Genomic DNA, 17,078 nt, shown 5'->3' on the forward strand with positions numbered 1-17,078 from the left:
AGATAGATAGATAGAGTTTTTATTGTCTCCCTTAGGAGAAATTTGTCTTGGGCATCGAGATAATACACATAAAAAACATTCAGGTCAATCAGTCATAGATACAGAACAGAGATCACATATATCACATGGCAAAGAAACAACAAGAAACATACAGGTACCGAACTTTCCCTATTGCACATACATAATCAAATTGCACTTTCCCTATTGCATTCATACTGTACATAATCAAATATTGCACTTTTCCCTGTTGTATTTATACATAAATCAAATATTGCACTTTCCCCTATTGTATTCATACACAAATCAATATTGCACTTTCCCTATTTCACCTATGCATAGTGTCCGTCAAATTGCACATATATCCCTATTGTGTCCATATTTACACACAATGCGCTTCCCCTATTTAACCTTCTCGATTGCACAAACTACACTGTAAACATTGCACCTCCCAACAACTCCTAACAGCATAATCACAGTTATTTCTGACTGTTCAGCAGCTTGATTGACAGCGGAACAAAGGAAAACTTATACCTGTTCAATTTAGAGTTTGGTAATCTATACCTTCTGCCCGAGGGCAGCAACTCAAACTCTCTATACAGGATGTGTTTGGGGTCGCATGTGATTTTACGGCCTTGCTTTCTCACCATCTCCTCAAATATCTCCTGCAGAGAGGATGGTGGAAGCATGCCAATTATTTTTCCAGCCCTTTTTATCAAGCTCTGGAGTTGTGATTTAGATTTAACTGACAAGTTACCAAACCATGTTGTGATGCCATAACGAATAATAGACTCAATTGCTGCCCTGTAGAACATTAACATGATGCATGTATCCACTCCATGAACCCTGAGCCTGATGCCCCTCTTGAGTTTCCCCCGTGCTTCACTGTAGGATTGTTTGTCCCCAGACCTGAATGCTGCGTCCCGCTCCTTAAGCAATGACTTCACATTGCTAGTAATCCATGGCTTTCGATTTGGAAACAGCTTTATTGTCTTCTGAGTTAAAACATTCGCTGTGCAGAAGTTTATGTATCCTAGTGTCTCAGTGTATTCCCCAAGATCTGACCCTTCAGCAAACAAATCCCAGTCTGTGCGTTCAAAACAGTCTTGCAGCATTGAGGTGGCTTCCTCAGACCACACTTGTACTGTCCTGATAGCTGGTTTTGTTTTGCAGATCCGTGGTTTGTAAACTGGAGTCAGAATTAGTGAGATGTGGTCAGATTGTCCTAGATGTGGGGATGCTGTTGCTTTAAATGCCCCTGGGATGTTTGTGTAGACCTGGTCCAGGACGTTGTTTTCTCTTGTTTGGGAAGTTCACATTTTTATAGAATTTAGGCAAGACTGCTTTGAGATTAACATGGTTAAAATCACCTGCTACCAAAGGCTGTCCGTCAAAGTACACCTGGAATGAGGGATCGACATGATGATGGGTCAATGGGGGTGTACTTTGACGGACAGCTTTTTGAGAAGTACATTAGGAAATGAGGAACAATTGATTTACTAAAGTGAAACGAGCTAGCCAGGAGTCGAACCTGGAATCTTCTGATCCGTAGTCAGACGCGTTATCCATTGCGCCACTAACCCTTTGTTTTTTTGCTTTCGTAGCAGCTTTTAAACTGTAGAAAATGAACTAAAAATGCAGTAGGTAGGTTGAGGCAAAAACATAAAATCAGACTGCAACTGCTGCCGTGACCCGGATTCGAACCGGGGTTGCTGCGGCCATAACGCAGAGTACTAACCACTATACGATCACGGCCCCCGTAGTTCTCACGGTATTGCAAACATACCATTCTGAAGGAAAGTACACTTACAACAGGGGCACCCAGATTTGAACTGGGAACGTCTTGATCTGCAGTCTAATGCTCTACCACTGAGGTATAGCCCGTATGACTTAAAGAGTTCAGACACATACTTACAGGCTGGACATTACTGTAAAGCTCAAATGACCAGAAGTCAAAAGCCACGTAGGCTAAAAACGAAATATTTCACATTCGCTTGGTTTCATGTTGAAGGGCCATAATAGTGTTGTTCCTCGTTTCAAATGTTCACTGACTTTGATGGACTGTTTGTTGAGAAGTACTGTTGTAAATGTTGAAAGCCCATTGACCCATGTCGATCCCTCATTCCAGGTGTACTTTGACGGACAGCTTTTTGAGAAGTACATTAGGAAATGAGGAACAATTGATTTACTAAAGTGAGACGAGCTAGCCAGGAGTCGAACCAGGAATCTTCTGTTCCGTAGTCAGACGCGTTATCTATTGCCCCACTAACCCTTTGTTTTTTTGCTTTCGTAGCAGCTTTTAAACTGTAGAAAATGAACTAAAAATGCAGTAGGTAGGTTGAGGCAAAAACATAAAATCAGACTGCAACTGCTGCCGTGACCAGGATTCGAACGGGGGTTGCTGCGGCCACAACGCAGAGTACTAACCACTATACGATCACGGCCACTGTAGTTCTCACAGTATTGCAAACATACCATTCTGAAGGAAAGTACACTTACAAAGGGGGCACCCAGATTTGAACTGGGGACCTCTTGATCTGCAGTCAAATGCTCTACCACTGAGCTATACCCCCTATGACTGACAGAGTTCAGACACATACTCATAGGCTGGGAATTACTGTAAAGCTCAAATGACCAGAAGTCAAAAGCCCACGTAGGCTAAAAACGAAATATTTCACATTCGCTTGGTTTTTTGTTGAAGGGCCATAATAGTGTTGTTCCTCGTTTCAAATGTTCATTGACTTTGATGGACTGTTTGTTGAGAAGTACTGTTGGAAATGTTGAAAGCCCATTGACCCATGTCGATCCCTCATTCCAGGTTTACTTTGACGGACAGCTTTTTGTGAAGTACATTAGGAAATGAGGAACAATTGATTTCCTAAAGCGAGACGAGCTAGCCAGGAGTCGAAACCGGGAATCTTCTGATCCGTAGTCAGACGCGTTATCCATTGCGCCACTAACCCTTTGTTTTTTGCTTTCGTAGCAGCTTTTAAACTGTATAAAATGAACTAAAAATGCAGTAGGTAGGTTGAAGCAAAAACATAAAAGTAGACTGCAACTGCTGCCGTGACCCAGATTCGAACCGGGGTTGCTGCGGCCACAACGCAGAGTACTAACCACTATACGATCACCGCCACCGTAGTTCTCACATTATTGCAAACATACCATTCTGAAGGAAAGTACACTTACAAAGGGGGCACCCAGATTTGAACTGGGGACCTCTTGATCTGCAGTCAAATGCTCTACCACTGAGCTATACCCCCTATGAGTGACAGAGTTCAGACACATACTCATAGGCTGGGAATTACTGTAAAGCTCAAATGACCAGAAGTCAAAAGCCCACGTAGGCTAAAAACGAAATATTTCACATTCGCTTGGTTTTTTGTTGAAGGGCCATAATAGTGTTGTTCCTCGTTTCAAATGTTCATTGACTTTGATGGACTGTTTGTTGAGAAGTACTGTTGGAAATGTTGAAAGCCCATTGACCCATGTCGATCCCTCATTCCAGGTTTACTTTGACGGACAGCTTTTTGTGAAGTACATTAGGAAATGAGGAACAATTGATTTCCTAAAGCGAGACGAGCTAGCCAGGAGTCGAACCTGGAATCTTCTGATCCGTAGTCAGACGCGTTATCCATTGCACCACTAACCCTTTGTTTTTTGCTTTCGTAGCAGCTTTTAAACTGTATAAAATGAACTAAAAATGCAGTAGGTAGGTTGAAGCAAAAACATAAAAGTAGACTGCAACTGCTGCCGTGACCCAGATTCGAACCGGGGTTGCTGCGGCCACAACGCAGAGTACTAACCACTATAGGATCACCGCCACCGTAGTTCTCACATTATTGCAAACATACCATTCTGAAGGAAAGTACACTTACAAAGGGGGCACCCAGATTTGAACTGGGGACCTCTTGATCTGCAGTCAAATGCTCTACCACTGAGCTATACCCCCTATGAGTGACAGAGTTCAGACACATACTCATAGGCTGGGAATTACTGTAAAGCTCAAATGACCAGAAGTCAAAAGCCCACGTAGGCTAAAAACGAAATATTTCACATTCGCTTGGTTTTTTGTTGAAGGGCCATAATAGTGTTGTTCCTCGTTTCAAATGTTCATTAGGCTTGTTTGAGACAAGCAAGACCTGCGCAGACCTGCGCTGTAGCGATCAACGTCTTGCTAGTGCGTTGCATGATGGTTAGTCATTTTGTCCGACTTGCTCTGGAGGCTCGCCCACATGAGACTTTGAAATCTCGCGGGACAAAGACGCCCGCAGCCTTGAGAGCGAGGCGAGGCGAGTTGGCGCAGTTGCTCTCCACGAGCTGCGGAAGCGAAATGCTTGATGGGAAACGGCTCGCTGGTATCTCGAGCTGAGCGTTCATTGGTGGTTTTTACCACGTGCTGCTGATGAAACTCTCCAATTGGCTGGCAAAAGTTTGTTGTTGTTTTGTGTCAGTTTTACGTCGCCACATCCATTCCCATTTTTCATCATTGTTCCACAATGTTTATCATCATGAAATTAATATCTATATATTTTATACTATACTGCTTACCGTTTTCATACTTTATATATCTTAGCATATTCATACACACTGTTCATACTGCTCACAGGCTGATATCTAGTGTATTCATACCCCACTGTTTATTCATCATTCAATTGATTCTATATGTTATTCTGTAGATTGTGTACATTACTTTCCACTTCACTGCTTGTTGCACCTGGTTAGAAGCTAAACTGCATTTCGTTGTCTCAGTACCTGTAATATGTGCAATAACAATAAAGTTTCTCTATAAGTTAAACCAAATCATTAAAATAAAATCTATTGTAATGTAATGATTTGGTTTAACCTTATTTATTGAATACATCATTTAAAATGGCAAGATTAAATCAAATTACATCCATGTTGTACACATCATAAAGCTTAAAGTGGCAGCTAAAGAATTAACACAGCAGCAGGTCTGTTCAGTTCATGCTCATGAAGCTTCATGTGTGCGGATCTGAAGGGACTGATCATTTGTAGCCTGTCCACCTATCAGTTTTGCAAACATTAAGAGGGAGGAGCATTTCTAATTATGGAACCCAGTCACTGGTGTGGTTCATCATCATGACTGAATTAACACACCTATATAAAGCAATGGAGATCACCTCTGTCTACAGTGGGTCAAATGGAATTTGTGGTGCTTACACTGCGTGATGGACAGGGAGACATCACTGTAAGAGTCTCACAAGACATTTCCCAAAGACTACAAAATGGTGAGTAAACAACTAAATTGCATTCCAACAATCTGGATATGATTTTAAATGATGTAAATTATTTTTCAGATAACAGTTTAGCAGCTGCACTTATGCAGCAAGCAAGGGCTGCAACAAATGCACAAGGTAATCTATCATTTAAATCAAAAATGGTATTGTCTTTTAATGCAAATCAAACAAATGACATATTCATGTTTATTGTAAACAAATATTTAATTTTCTCTCAATCACAGTCCCTTTAGATCATGTCATTCTCCATACAATACATGTGGGATTTCTATTGCATCCACTTCATCTGCAACGAAAAACGCCAACGCAAATTCCGCCATTGCAAACTCAGCCAGTCAAGCCGACTCCGAGTCCGAGCTGTCCGACTTAAGACGAGCATTTTGACACCTCCCCCGGCTGCGATCGGCTACTCTCGTCTACTTTCGAGGCGAGCCGCAATGTGTCTCAAACAAGCCTATTGACTTTGATGGACTGTTTGTTGAGAAGTACTGTTGGAAATATTGAAAGCCCATTGACCCATCATCATGTCAATCCCTCATTCCAGATGTACTTTGACGGACAGCTTTATGTGAAGTACATTAGGAAATGAGGAACAATTGATTTCCTAAAGCGAGACGAGCTAGCCAGGAGTCGAACCTGGAATCTTCTGATCCGTAGTCAGACGCTTTATCCATTGCGCCACTAACCCTTTGTTTTTTGCTTTCGTAGCAGCTTTTAAACTGTATAAAATGAACTAAAAATGCAGTAGGTAGGTTGAGGCAAAAACATAAAATCAGACTGCAACTGCTGCCGTGACCCGGATTAGAACCGGGGTTGCTGCTGCCACCACGCAGAGAACTAACCACTGTACGATCACCGTAGTTCTCACAGTATTGCAAACATACCATTCTGAAGGAAAGTACACTTACAAAGGGGGCACCCAGATTTGAACTGGGGACCTCTTGATCTGCAGTCAAATGCTCTACCACTGAGCTATACCTCCTATGAGTGACAGAGTTCAGACACATACTCATAGGCTGGGAATTACTGTAACGCTCAAATGACCAGAAGTCAAAAGCCCACGTAGGCTAAAAACGAAATATTTCACATTCGCTTGGTTTTTTGTTGAAGGGCCATAATAGTGTTGTTCCTCGTTTCAAATGTTCATTGACTTTGATGGACTGTTGTTGAGAAGTACTGTTGGAAATGTTGAAAGCCCATTGACCCATCATCATGTCAATCCCTCATTCCAGGTGTACTTTGACAGACAGCTTTTTGTGAAGTACATTAGGAAATGAGGAACAATTGATTTCCTAAAGCGAGACGAGCTAGACAGGAGTCGAACCTGGAATCTTCTGATCCGTAGTCAGACGCTTTATCCATTGCGCCACTAACCCTTTGTTTTTTGCTTTCGTAGCAGCTTTTAAACTGTATAAAATGAACTAAAAATGCAGTAGGTAGGTTGAAGCAAAAACATAAAAGCAGACTGCAACTGCTGCCGTGACCCGGATTCGAACCGGGGTTGCTGCGGCCACAACGCAGAGTACTAACCACTATACGATCACGGCCACCGTAGTTCTCACAGTATTGCAAACATACCATTCTGAAGGAAAGTACACTTACAAAGGGGGCACCCAGATTTGAACTGGGGACCTCTTGGTCTGCAGTCAAATGCTCTACCACTGAGCTATACCCCTATGAGTGACAGAGTTCAGACACATACTCATAGGCTGGGAATTACTGTAAAGCTCAAATGACCAGAAGTCAAAAGCCCACGTAGGCTAAAAACGAAATATTTCACATTCGCTTGGTTTTTTCTTGAAGGGCCATAATAGTGTTGTTCCTCGTTTCAAATGTTCATTGACTTTGATGGACTGTTTGTTGAGAAGTACTGTTGGAAATGTTGAAAGCCCATTGACCCATCATCATGTCAATCCCTCATTCCAGGTGTACTTTGACGGACAGCTTTTTGTGAAGTACATTAGGAAATGAGGAACAATTGATTTCCTAAAGCAAGACTAGCTAGCCAGGAGTCGAACCTGGAATCTTCTGATCCGTAGTCAGACTCATTATCCATTGCGCCACTAACCCTTTGGTTTTTTTGCTTTGGTAGCAGCTTTTAAACTGTAAAAAATGAACTAAAAATGCAGTAGGTAGGTTGAGGCAAAAACATAAAACAGACTGCAACTGCTGCCGTGACCCGGATTAGAACCTGGGTTGCTGCGGCCACAACGCAGAGAACTAACCACTATACGATCACGGCCACCGTAGTTCTCACAGTATTGCAAACATACCATTCTGAAGGAAAGTACAATTACAAAGGGGGCACCCAGATTTGAACTGGGGACCTCTTGATCTGCAGTCAAATGCTCTACCACTGAGCTATACCCCCTGTGACTGACAGAGTTCAGACACATACTCATAGGCTGGGAATTACTGTAAAGCTCAAATGACCAGAAGTCAAAAGCCCACGTAGGCTAAAAACGAAATATTTCACATTCGCTTGGTTTTTTCTTGAAGGGCCATAATAGTGTTGTTCCTCGTTTCAAATGTTCATTGACTTTGATGGACTGTTTGTTGAGAAGTACTGTTGGAAATGTTGAAAGCCCATTGACCCATCATCATGTCAATCCCTCATTCCAGGGGCCTATACTACGAAGCTGGTTCAACCTAACCTGGATATGTTTGAGTTAGCCGGTTGGCCTAATACAAAACATACGCGTTCTCGCTAAACTGTACTACAACACGGGTTATCAAGTGGATCGCTCAAGCCAGCTGTGTCCTATCTAGTTAGGTGCACGTTCACATGAAAGGGGTGGTATTTGGAGCATTCGACCAATCACAAACATGGAGAAGCGTACTGACAGCGCAGCGTCATACTTCCTGAATGAAAAGTGAACTTTAATACTAGTCAAAAATGAAGAAGTTAAACTTTAAACATCCATGACTTAAACACTTTATCCAGGATAAAAGCCACATAGCTGCACCTGCAAGGTGAATACAGCTGGAAAAAGAGAAAGTGTTTGAATGCGTACATTAACAGGTTCATGATATCACTGCCCCGTCTAAAACACGATCTGACTTCAATTACATTTGTCTCGAGTGTTTCGTCAACTTAATGTGTTGCTTAAAATAATACTTCTGCATACAGTATGTGACACTGTGAGTGTTGCACGGCCAGATACGGCTCAGCTGACTCAGATAAGGAGATATATGATACATTATGAAGTGATATGCCGCGGACTGTACTTAATGTACTCTGATCCGGTTACTTATGTTGTGGCCGATATTTAAGTAAGCTTTCTTAACGCCAATGTTATAATAGTCAGATTGCTCTGAAGATGGAGGTGATATTCTATTCATGTTCACGTTCACACAGTCGGTGATTTTTGCCGGCCGTCTTTCCTGCGACGGCAGTTTTTCTGTATTTCCTTTCTCCTGTAATATGACTTGATCGCTTTAAACTCCGCACACTGAGCTCTGATTGGTCAGCAGGTGGTGCTTTCACTGAGTTGAGCTCTTAGCCTGCAACCTAACCTGGGGCCTATACTACGAACCTGGTTCAACCTAACCTGGATATGTTTGAGTTAGCCGGTTGGCCTAATCCAAAACATACGCGCTCTCGCTAAACTGTACTACGACGCTGGTTATCAAGTGGATCGCTCAAGCCAGCCGTGTCCTATCTAGTTAGGTGCGCGTTCACATGAAAGGGGTGGTATTTGCAGTGATGTACTTGAACGCGTTCAATGAACGATCGTTCATGAACGCGTTCATATTTTGGGCGAACGTGAACTGAACGTAGTGTATTTCCGCTAGATGAACGTAATTGAGAACGCGTTCATTCTCAGCGCTGTATAACGGCGTTCAAAAGTGCGTTCATTCTCAGCACTGTATTATAACGGCGTTCAAAAGTGTGCCAGATTTCATATGCCTTTCAGCCGAAAACCCAGTTAAAACACACCGTAAACAGGCTTCAAAATAATGCGGAAAACCACCCAATTTGGCAACAGCAAGCTGCCTGTGACGCGTACGCGCCTGTCACCCCTGGCTGTCGCACTCAAATATAAATATACTAAATATATCAGACTCCTCACAACAAACAATGTGGAACCGCGAAACCGGCGAGCATTGAATGAATGAATGAATGAATTAGTATGGACGAAGCCGAGAGCAGCTGCAGCGGCACTCGCTCAGAGTGAGACTCTACGGCAGGGGTGGGGAACCTCCGGCCTCCGGGCCGTATACGGCCCGCGAGACAATTTGGTACGGCCCTCGAGGTAATGTATAAACACACGCAAAAAATAAAAAAATGAAAGAAATCCAGACCGCAAAATAATTAAACAAGCAAGTGCCTGTTTTTCCTGGCCAAGATCAGGGTCCTTGAACACAACACGAGCCTAACGTGTCATCACGTGGTATATGTCTCGACTGACAGGGGTGCAGTTCTGACGGAGAGCACCAGAACGCCACTCCAGCACTTCAGAAATGGCAGAAAGTCCATACACATGCCACAGTTTCTGCGTGTCTGTGTCTTTAGTTGAAAGCCCAGTGGCGATCTGCTCATCTGTCATACAGTCAATAACTTTGTTGTTATCATTAGCATCTGGTTAGCTAGCTATGCTAACGAATATAAGAAGCTTTGTCTACAACCAGTGAGGTAAAGGCACATCTTTATATGATCATTATAGTTATAAAAAAAATAAGAGAATAAAGTAAACAGGTATAAAATACTATATGACAGTTATTAATAAAGAAGAATACAGTTTGAAAGGGGAGTGATTTGTCAAATATCCATAAATTAAAAGAAAATCTGCTTACAGTTGTGTTTGGGTGTTGAGAGATGTGTCCATAGATCTCCTAATGTTGCTCTCAAAGTGCACCAGATTGATGCTTTTAACTTCAACATTTAAAAAAAATCTTCCCAGGGGAGCATGCCCCCCGGATCCCCCTAGAGGAGGTTAGGTCCCCCCCCCACTTAAATCATGTTCACATGGATAGGAAACTAAATACATTTGCACACATCTTGTGTCCATATCTTTCTGTTTTGGTGGTCACATCACACCGTGCACGTGCATGCATACGCGAGTCATGGTGAGATATCTGGATTAAGAGGTTGCTTTTTCTTTGCACAGAATGAAATGAATGGGCTGTGATTTTAGTTTTTTTAAGCAGAGGTCAATAACTTGTACGGCCCTCTGAGGATATTGTAAAAATTGAAATGGCCCATTAACATCGTACAGGAGACAAATAATAGCTCGCAGCAACGTATTGAAAAAATAACTATGAACTATAAATTAGTTCATTTTTGAAACCATGAACTTTAGTTCAACATTTTGAATTATGAACTATGAACTGAACTAGTTCATTTTAAAATGTGTGAACTGTGAACTGAACTAGTTCATGTAGAAAGTGAACTTTCCCAACACTGGGTATTTGGAGCATTCGACCAATCACAAACATGGAGAAGCGTACTGACAGCGCAGCGTCATACTTCCTGAATGAAAAGTGAACTTTAATACTAGTCAAAAATGAAGAAGTTAAACTTTAAACATCCATGACTTAAACACTTTATCCAGGATAAAAGCCACAGAGCTGCACCTGCAAGGTGAATACAGCTGGGAACAGAACAAGTGTTTGAATGCGTACATTAACAGGTTTATGATATCACTGCCCCGTCTAAAACACGATCTGACTTCAATTACATTTGTCTCGAGTGTTTCGTCAACTTATGTGTTGCTTAAAATAATACTTCTGCATACAGTATGTGACACTGTGAGTGTTGCACGGCCAGATACGGCTCAGCTGACTCAGATAAGGAGATATGATACATTATGTGATATGCCGCGGACTGTACTTAATGTACTCTGATCCGGTTACTTATGTTGTGGCCGATATTTAAGTAAGCTTTCTTAACGCTAATGTTATAATAGTCAGATTGCTCTGAAGATGGAGGTGATATTCTATTCATGTTCACGTTCACACAGTCGGTGATTTTTGCCGGCCGTCTTTCCTGCGACGGCAGTTTTTCTGTATTTCCTTTCTCCTGTAATATGACTTGATCGCTTTAAACTCCGCACACTGAGCTCTGATTGGTCAGCAGGTGGTGCTTTCACTGAGTTGAGCTCTTAGCCTGCAACCTAACCTGGGGCCTATACTACGAACCTGGTTCAACCTAACCTGGATATGTTTGAGTTAGCCGGTTGGCCTAATCCAAAACATACGCGCTCTCGCTAAACTGTACTACGACGCTGGTTATCAAGTGGATCGCTCAAGCCAGCCGTGTCCTATCTAGTTAGGTGCGCGTTCACATGAAAGGGGTGGTATTTGGAGCATTCGACCAATCACAAACATGGAGAAGCGTACTGACAGCGCAGCGTCATACTTCCTGAATGAAAAGTGAACTTTAATACTAGTCAAAAATGAAGAAGTTAAACTTTAAACATCCATGACTTAAACACTTTATCCAGGATAAAAGCCACAGAGCTGCACCTGCAAAGTGAATACAGCTGGGAACAGAACAAGTGTTTGAATGCGTACATTAACAGGTTTATGATATCACTGCCCCGTCTAAAACACGATCTGACTTCAATTACATTTGTCTCGAGTGTTTCGTCAACTTATGTGTTGCTTAAAATAATACTTCTGCATACAGTATGTGACACTGTGAGTGTTGCACAGCCAGATACGGCTCAGCTGACTCAGATAAGGAGATATGATACATTATGTGATATGCCGCGGACTGTACTTAATGTACTCTGATCCGGTTACTTATGTTGTGGCCGATATTTAAGTAAGCTTTCTTAACGCTAATGTTATAATAGTCAGATTGCTCTGAAGATGGAGGTGATATTCTATTCATGTTCACGTTCACACAGTCGGTGATTTTTGCCGGCCGTCTTTCCTGCGACGGCAGATTTTCTGTATTTCCTTTCTCCTGTAATATGACTTGATCGCTTTAAACTCCGCACACTGAGCTCTGATTGGTCAGAAGGCGGTGCTTTCACTGAGTTGAGCTCTTAGCCTGCAACCTAACCTGGTCCCGACCAGGTTAGCTGCTTAGCATATATTACCATGGAGATCTAGCCTGCTAAAAAGAGAACCAGCTTCGGATGACCGGAAAGCCGGAGTTTTCCCTGGATTTAGCCGGCTAAGCGAAAATCCTGCTTCGCAGTATACCCCCCTGGTCCCGACCAGGTTAGCTGCTTAGCATATATTACCATGGAGATCTAGCCTGCTAAAAAGAGAACCAGCTTCGGATGACCAGAAAGCCGGAGTTTTCCCTGAATTTAGCCGGCTAAGCGAAAATCCTGCTTCGCAGTATACCCCCCAGGTGTACTTTGACGGACAGCTTTTTGTGAAGTACATTAGGAAATGAGGAACAATTGATTTCCTAAAGCAAGACTAGCTAGCCAGGAGTCGAACCTGGAATCTTCTGATCCGTAGTCAGACGCATTATCCATTGCGCCACTGACCCTTTGTTTTTTGCTTTCGTAGCAGCTTTTAAACTGTAGAAAATGAACTAAAAATGCAGTAGGTAGGTTGAAGCAAACACATAAAACAGACTGCAACTGCTGCCGTGACCCGTATTAGAACCGGGGTTGCTGCGGCCACAACGCAGAGAACTAACCACTATACGATCACGGCCACCGTAGTTCTCACAGTAATGCAAACATACCATACTGAAGGAAAGTACAATTTAAAGGGGGCACCCAGATTTGAACTGGGGACCTCTTGATCTGCAGTCAAATGCTCTAACACTGAGCTATACCCCCTATGACTGACAGAGTTCAGACACATACTCATAGGCTGGGAATTACTGTAAAGCTCAAATGACCAGAAGTCAAAAGCCCACGTAGGCTAAAAACGAAATATTTCACATTTGCTTGGTTTTATGTTGAAGGGCCATAATAGTGTTGTTCCTCGTTTCAAATGTTCATTGACTTTGATGGACTGTTTGTTGAGAAGTACTGTTGGAAATGTTGAAAGCCCATTGACCCATCATCATGTCAATCCCTCATTCCAGATGTACTTTGACGGACAGCTTTTTGTGAAGGACATTAGGAAATGAGGAACAATTGATTTCCTAAAGCGAGACGAGCTAGCCAGGAGTCGAACCTGGAATCTTCTGATCCGTAGTCAGACGCGTTATCCATTGCGCCACTAACCCTTTGTTCTTTGCTTTCGTAGCAGCTTTTAAACTGTATAAAATGAACTAAAAATGCAGTAGGTAGGTTGAGGCAAAAACATAAAATCAGACTGCAACTGCTGCCGTGACCCGGATTAGAACCGGGGTTGCTGCTGCCACCACGCAGAGAACTAACCACTATACGATCACGGCCACCGTAGTTCTCACAGTATTGCAAACATACCATTCTGAAGGAAAGTACAATTACAAAGGGGGCACCCAGATTTGAACTGGGGACCTCTTGATCTGCAGTCAAATGCTCTACCACTGAGCTATACCCCCTGTGACTGACAGAGTTCAGACACATACTCATAGGCTGGGAATTACTGTAAAGCTCAAATGACCAGAAGTCAAAAGCCCACGTAGGCTAAAAACAAAATATTTCACATTCGCTTGGTTTTTTCTTGAAGGGCCATAATAGTGTTGTTCCTCGTTTCAAATGTTCATTGACTTTGATGGACTGTTTGTTGAGAAGTACTGTTGGAAATGTTGAAAGCCCATTGACCCATCATCATGTCAATCCCTCATTCCAGGGGCCTATACTACGAAGCTGGTTCAACCTAACCTGGATATGTTTGAGTTAGCCGGTTGGCCTAATACAAAACATACGCGTTCTCGCTAAACTGTACTACAACACGGGTTATCAAGTGGATCGCTCAAGCCAGCCGTGTCCTATCTAGTTAGGTGCACGTTCACATGAAAGGGGTGGTATTTGGAGCATTCGACCAATCACAAACATGGAGAAGCGTACTGACAGCGCAGCGTCATACTTCCTGAATGAAAAGTGAACTTTAATACTAGTCAAAAATGAAGAAGTTAAACTTTAAACATCCATGACTTAAACACTTTATCCAGGATAAAAGCCACATAGCTGCACCTGCAAGGTGAATACAGCTGGAAAAAGAGAAAGTGTTTGAATGCGTACATTAACAGGTTCATGATATCACTGCCCCGTCTAAAACACGATCTGACTTCAATTACATTTGTCTCGAGTGTTTCGTCAACTTAATGTGTTGCTTAAAATAATACTTCTGCATACAGTATGTGACACTGTGAGTGTTGCACGGCCAGATACGGCTCAGCTGACTCAGATAAGGAGATATATGATACATTATGAAGTGATATGCCGCGGACTGTACTTAATGTACTCTGATCCGGTTACTTATGTTGTGGCCGATATTTAAGTAAGCTTTCTTAACGCCAATGTTATAATAGTCAGATTGCTCTGAAGATGGAGGTGATATTCTATTCATGTTCACGTTCACACAGTCGGTGATTTTTGCCGGCCGTCTTTCCTGCGACGGCAGTTTTTCTGTATTTCCTTTCTCCTGTAATATGACTTGATCGCTTTAAACTCCGCACACTGAGCTCTGATTGGTCAGCAGGTGGTGCTTTCACTGAGTTGAGCTCTTAGCCTGCAACCTAACCTGGGGCCTATACTACGAACCTGGTTCAACCTAACCTGGATATGTTTGAGTTAGCCGGTTGGCCTAATCCAAAACATACGCGCTCTCGCTAAACTGTACTACGACGCTGGTTATCAAGTGGATCGCTCAAGCCAGCCGTGTCCTATCTAGTTAGGTGCGCGTTCACATGAAAGGGGTGGTATTTGGAGCATTCGACCAATCACAAACATGGAGAAGCATACTGACAGCGCAGCGTCATACTTCCTGAATGAAAAGTGAACTTTAATACTAGTCAAAAATGAAGAAGTTAAACTTTAAACATCCATGACTTAAACACTTTATCCAGGATAAAAGCCACAGAGCTGCACCTGCAAGGTGAATACAGCTGGGAACAGAACAAGTGTTTGAATGCGTACATTAACAGGTTTATGATATCACTGCCCCGTCTAAAACACGATCTGACTTCAATTACATTTGTCTCGAGTGTTTCGTCAACTTATGTGTTGCTTAAAATAATACTTCTGCAGACAGTATGTGACACTGTGAGTGTTGCACGGCCAGATACGGCTCAGCTGACTCAGATAAGGAGATATGATACATTATGTGATATGCCGCGGACTGTACTTAATGTACTCTGATCCGGTTACTTATGTTGTGGCCGATATTTAAGTAAGCTTTCTTAACGCTAATGTTATAATAGTCAGATTGCTCTGAAGATGGAGGTGATATTCTATTCATGTTCACGTTCACACAGTCGGTGATTTTTGCCGGCCGTCTTTCCTGCGACGGCAGTTTTTCTGTATTTCCTTTCTCCTGTAATATGACTTGATCGCTTTAAACTCCGCACACTGAGCTCTGATTGGTCAGAAGGCGGTGCTTTCACTGAGTTGAGCTCTTAGCCTGCAACCTAACCTGGTCCCGACCAGGTTAGCTGCTTAGCATATATTACCATGGAGATCTAGCCTGCTAAAAAGAGAACCAGCTTCTGATGACCGGAAAGCCGGAGTTTTCCCTGAATTTAGCCGGCTAAGCGAAAATCCTGCTTCGCAGTATACCCCCCTGGTCCCGACCAGGTTAGCTGCTTAGCATATATTACCATGGAGATCTAGCCTGCTAAAAAGAGAACCAGCTTCGGATGACCAGAAAGCCGGAGTTTTCCCTGAATTTAGCCGGCTAAGCGAAAATCCTGCTTCGCAGTATACCCCCCAGGTGTACTTTGACGGACAGCTTTTTGTGAAGTACATTAGGAAATGAGGAACAATTGATTTCCTAAAGCAAGACTAGCTAGCCAGGAGTCCAACCTGGAATCTTCTGATCCGTAGTCAGACGCATTATCCATTGCGCCACTAACCCTTTGTTTTTTGCTTTCGTAGCAGCTTTTAAACTGTAGAAAATGAACTAAAAATGCAGTAGGTAGGTTGAGGCAAAAACATAAAACAGACTGCAATTGCTGCCGTGACCCGGATTAGAACCGGGGTTGCTGCGGCCACAACGCAGAGAACTAACCACTATACGATCACGGCCACCGTAGTTCTCACAGTATTGCAAACATACCATTCTGAAGGAAAGTACAATTACAAAGGGGTCACCCAGATTTGAACTGGGGACCTCTTGATCTGCAGTCAAATGCTCTACCACTGAGCTATACCCCCTATGACTGACAGAGTTCAGACACATACTCATAGGCTGGGAATTACTGTAAAGCTCAAATGACCAGAAGTCAAAAGCCCACGTAGGCTAAAAACGAAATATTTCACATTCGCTTGGTTTTTTGTTGAAGGGCCATAATAGTGTTGTTCCTCGTTTCAAATGTTCATTGACTTTGATGGACTGTTGTTGAGAAGTACTGTTGGAAATGTTGAAAGCCCATTGACCCATCATCATGTCAATCCCTCATTCCAGGTGTACTTTGACGGACAGCTTTCTGTGAAGGACATTGGGAAATGAGGAACAATTGATTTACTAAAGTGAGACGAGCTAGCCAGGAGTCGAACCTGGAATCTTCTGATCCGTAGTCAGACGCATTATCGATTGCGCCACTAACCCTTTGTTTTTTTGCTTTCGTAGCAGCTTTTAAACTGTATAAAATGAACTAAAAATGCAGTAGGTAGGTTGAGGCAAAAACATAAAACAGACTGCAACTGATGCCGTGACCCGGATTAGAACCGGGGTTCCTGCGGCCACAACGCAGAGAACTAACCACTATACGATCACGGCCACCGTAGTTCTCACAGTATTGCAAACAAACCA

The 17,078-nt window shown here is 42.8% G+C and overlaps 16 non-coding genes across 16 annotated transcripts; all 16 read right to left on the reverse strand.

The window, feature by feature from the left end:
- Positions 1 to 1,507: 1,507 nt before the first annotated feature.
- Positions 1,508 to 1,580, reverse strand: trnar-acg (transfer RNA arginine (anticodon ACG)). Its single transcript has one exon. It is a non-coding gene; the product is annotated as a tRNA-Arg (tRNA).
- A 100-nt stretch (positions 1,581 to 1,680) lies between these two features.
- Positions 1,681 to 1,752, reverse strand: trnah-aug (transfer RNA histidin (anticodon AUG)). Its single transcript has one exon. It is a non-coding gene; the product is annotated as a tRNA-His (tRNA).
- A 746-nt stretch (positions 1,753 to 2,498) lies between these two features.
- Positions 2,499 to 2,570, reverse strand: trnac-gca (transfer RNA cysteine (anticodon GCA)). The gene has a single exon. It is a non-coding gene; the product is annotated as a tRNA-Cys (tRNA).
- Positions 2,571 to 3,188: 618 nt separating this feature from the next.
- trnac-gca (transfer RNA cysteine (anticodon GCA)) lies at positions 3,189 to 3,260 on the reverse strand. The gene has a single exon. It is a non-coding gene; the product is annotated as a tRNA-Cys (tRNA).
- A 316-nt stretch (positions 3,261 to 3,576) lies between these two features.
- On the reverse strand, positions 3,577 to 3,649 carry trnar-acg (transfer RNA arginine (anticodon ACG)). The gene has a single exon. It is a non-coding gene; the product is annotated as a tRNA-Arg (tRNA).
- Positions 3,650 to 3,877: 228 nt separating this feature from the next.
- trnac-gca (transfer RNA cysteine (anticodon GCA)) lies at positions 3,878 to 3,949 on the reverse strand. The gene has a single exon. It is a non-coding gene; the product is annotated as a tRNA-Cys (tRNA).
- Positions 3,950 to 5,873: 1,924 nt separating this feature from the next.
- trnar-acg (transfer RNA arginine (anticodon ACG)) lies at positions 5,874 to 5,946 on the reverse strand. Its single transcript has one exon. It is a non-coding gene; the product is annotated as a tRNA-Arg (tRNA).
- Positions 5,947 to 6,168: 222 nt separating this feature from the next.
- On the reverse strand, positions 6,169 to 6,240 carry trnac-gca (transfer RNA cysteine (anticodon GCA)). Its single transcript has one exon. It is a non-coding gene; the product is annotated as a tRNA-Cys (tRNA).
- A 493-nt stretch (positions 6,241 to 6,733) lies between these two features.
- Positions 6,734 to 6,805, reverse strand: trnah-gug (transfer RNA histidin (anticodon GUG)). Its single transcript has one exon. It is a non-coding gene; the product is annotated as a tRNA-His (tRNA).
- A 57-nt stretch (positions 6,806 to 6,862) lies between these two features.
- Positions 6,863 to 6,934, reverse strand: trnac-gca (transfer RNA cysteine (anticodon GCA)). Its single transcript has one exon. It is a non-coding gene; the product is annotated as a tRNA-Cys (tRNA).
- A 623-nt stretch (positions 6,935 to 7,557) lies between these two features.
- Positions 7,558 to 7,629, reverse strand: trnac-gca (transfer RNA cysteine (anticodon GCA)). Its single transcript has one exon. It is a non-coding gene; the product is annotated as a tRNA-Cys (tRNA).
- A 5,308-nt stretch (positions 7,630 to 12,937) lies between these two features.
- trnac-gca (transfer RNA cysteine (anticodon GCA)) lies at positions 12,938 to 13,009 on the reverse strand. Its single transcript has one exon. It is a non-coding gene; the product is annotated as a tRNA-Cys (tRNA).
- A 322-nt stretch (positions 13,010 to 13,331) lies between these two features.
- On the reverse strand, positions 13,332 to 13,404 carry trnar-acg (transfer RNA arginine (anticodon ACG)). The gene has a single exon. It is a non-coding gene; the product is annotated as a tRNA-Arg (tRNA).
- A 228-nt stretch (positions 13,405 to 13,632) lies between these two features.
- trnac-gca (transfer RNA cysteine (anticodon GCA)) lies at positions 13,633 to 13,704 on the reverse strand. The gene has a single exon. It is a non-coding gene; the product is annotated as a tRNA-Cys (tRNA).
- A 2,704-nt stretch (positions 13,705 to 16,408) lies between these two features.
- trnac-gca (transfer RNA cysteine (anticodon GCA)) lies at positions 16,409 to 16,480 on the reverse strand. Its single transcript has one exon. It is a non-coding gene; the product is annotated as a tRNA-Cys (tRNA).
- Positions 16,481 to 16,801: 321 nt separating this feature from the next.
- trnar-acg (transfer RNA arginine (anticodon ACG)) lies at positions 16,802 to 16,874 on the reverse strand. The gene has a single exon. It is a non-coding gene; the product is annotated as a tRNA-Arg (tRNA).
- Between the last annotated feature and the right edge of the window lie 204 nt (positions 16,875 to 17,078).

Source organism: Pseudochaenichthys georgianus, unplaced genomic scaffold, assembly GCF_902827115.2.
Source record: "Pseudochaenichthys georgianus unplaced genomic scaffold, fPseGeo1.2 scaffold_1031_arrow_ctg1, whole genome shotgun sequence".
Lineage (NCBI taxonomy): Eukaryota > Metazoa > Chordata > Actinopteri > Perciformes > Channichthyidae > Pseudochaenichthys > Pseudochaenichthys georgianus.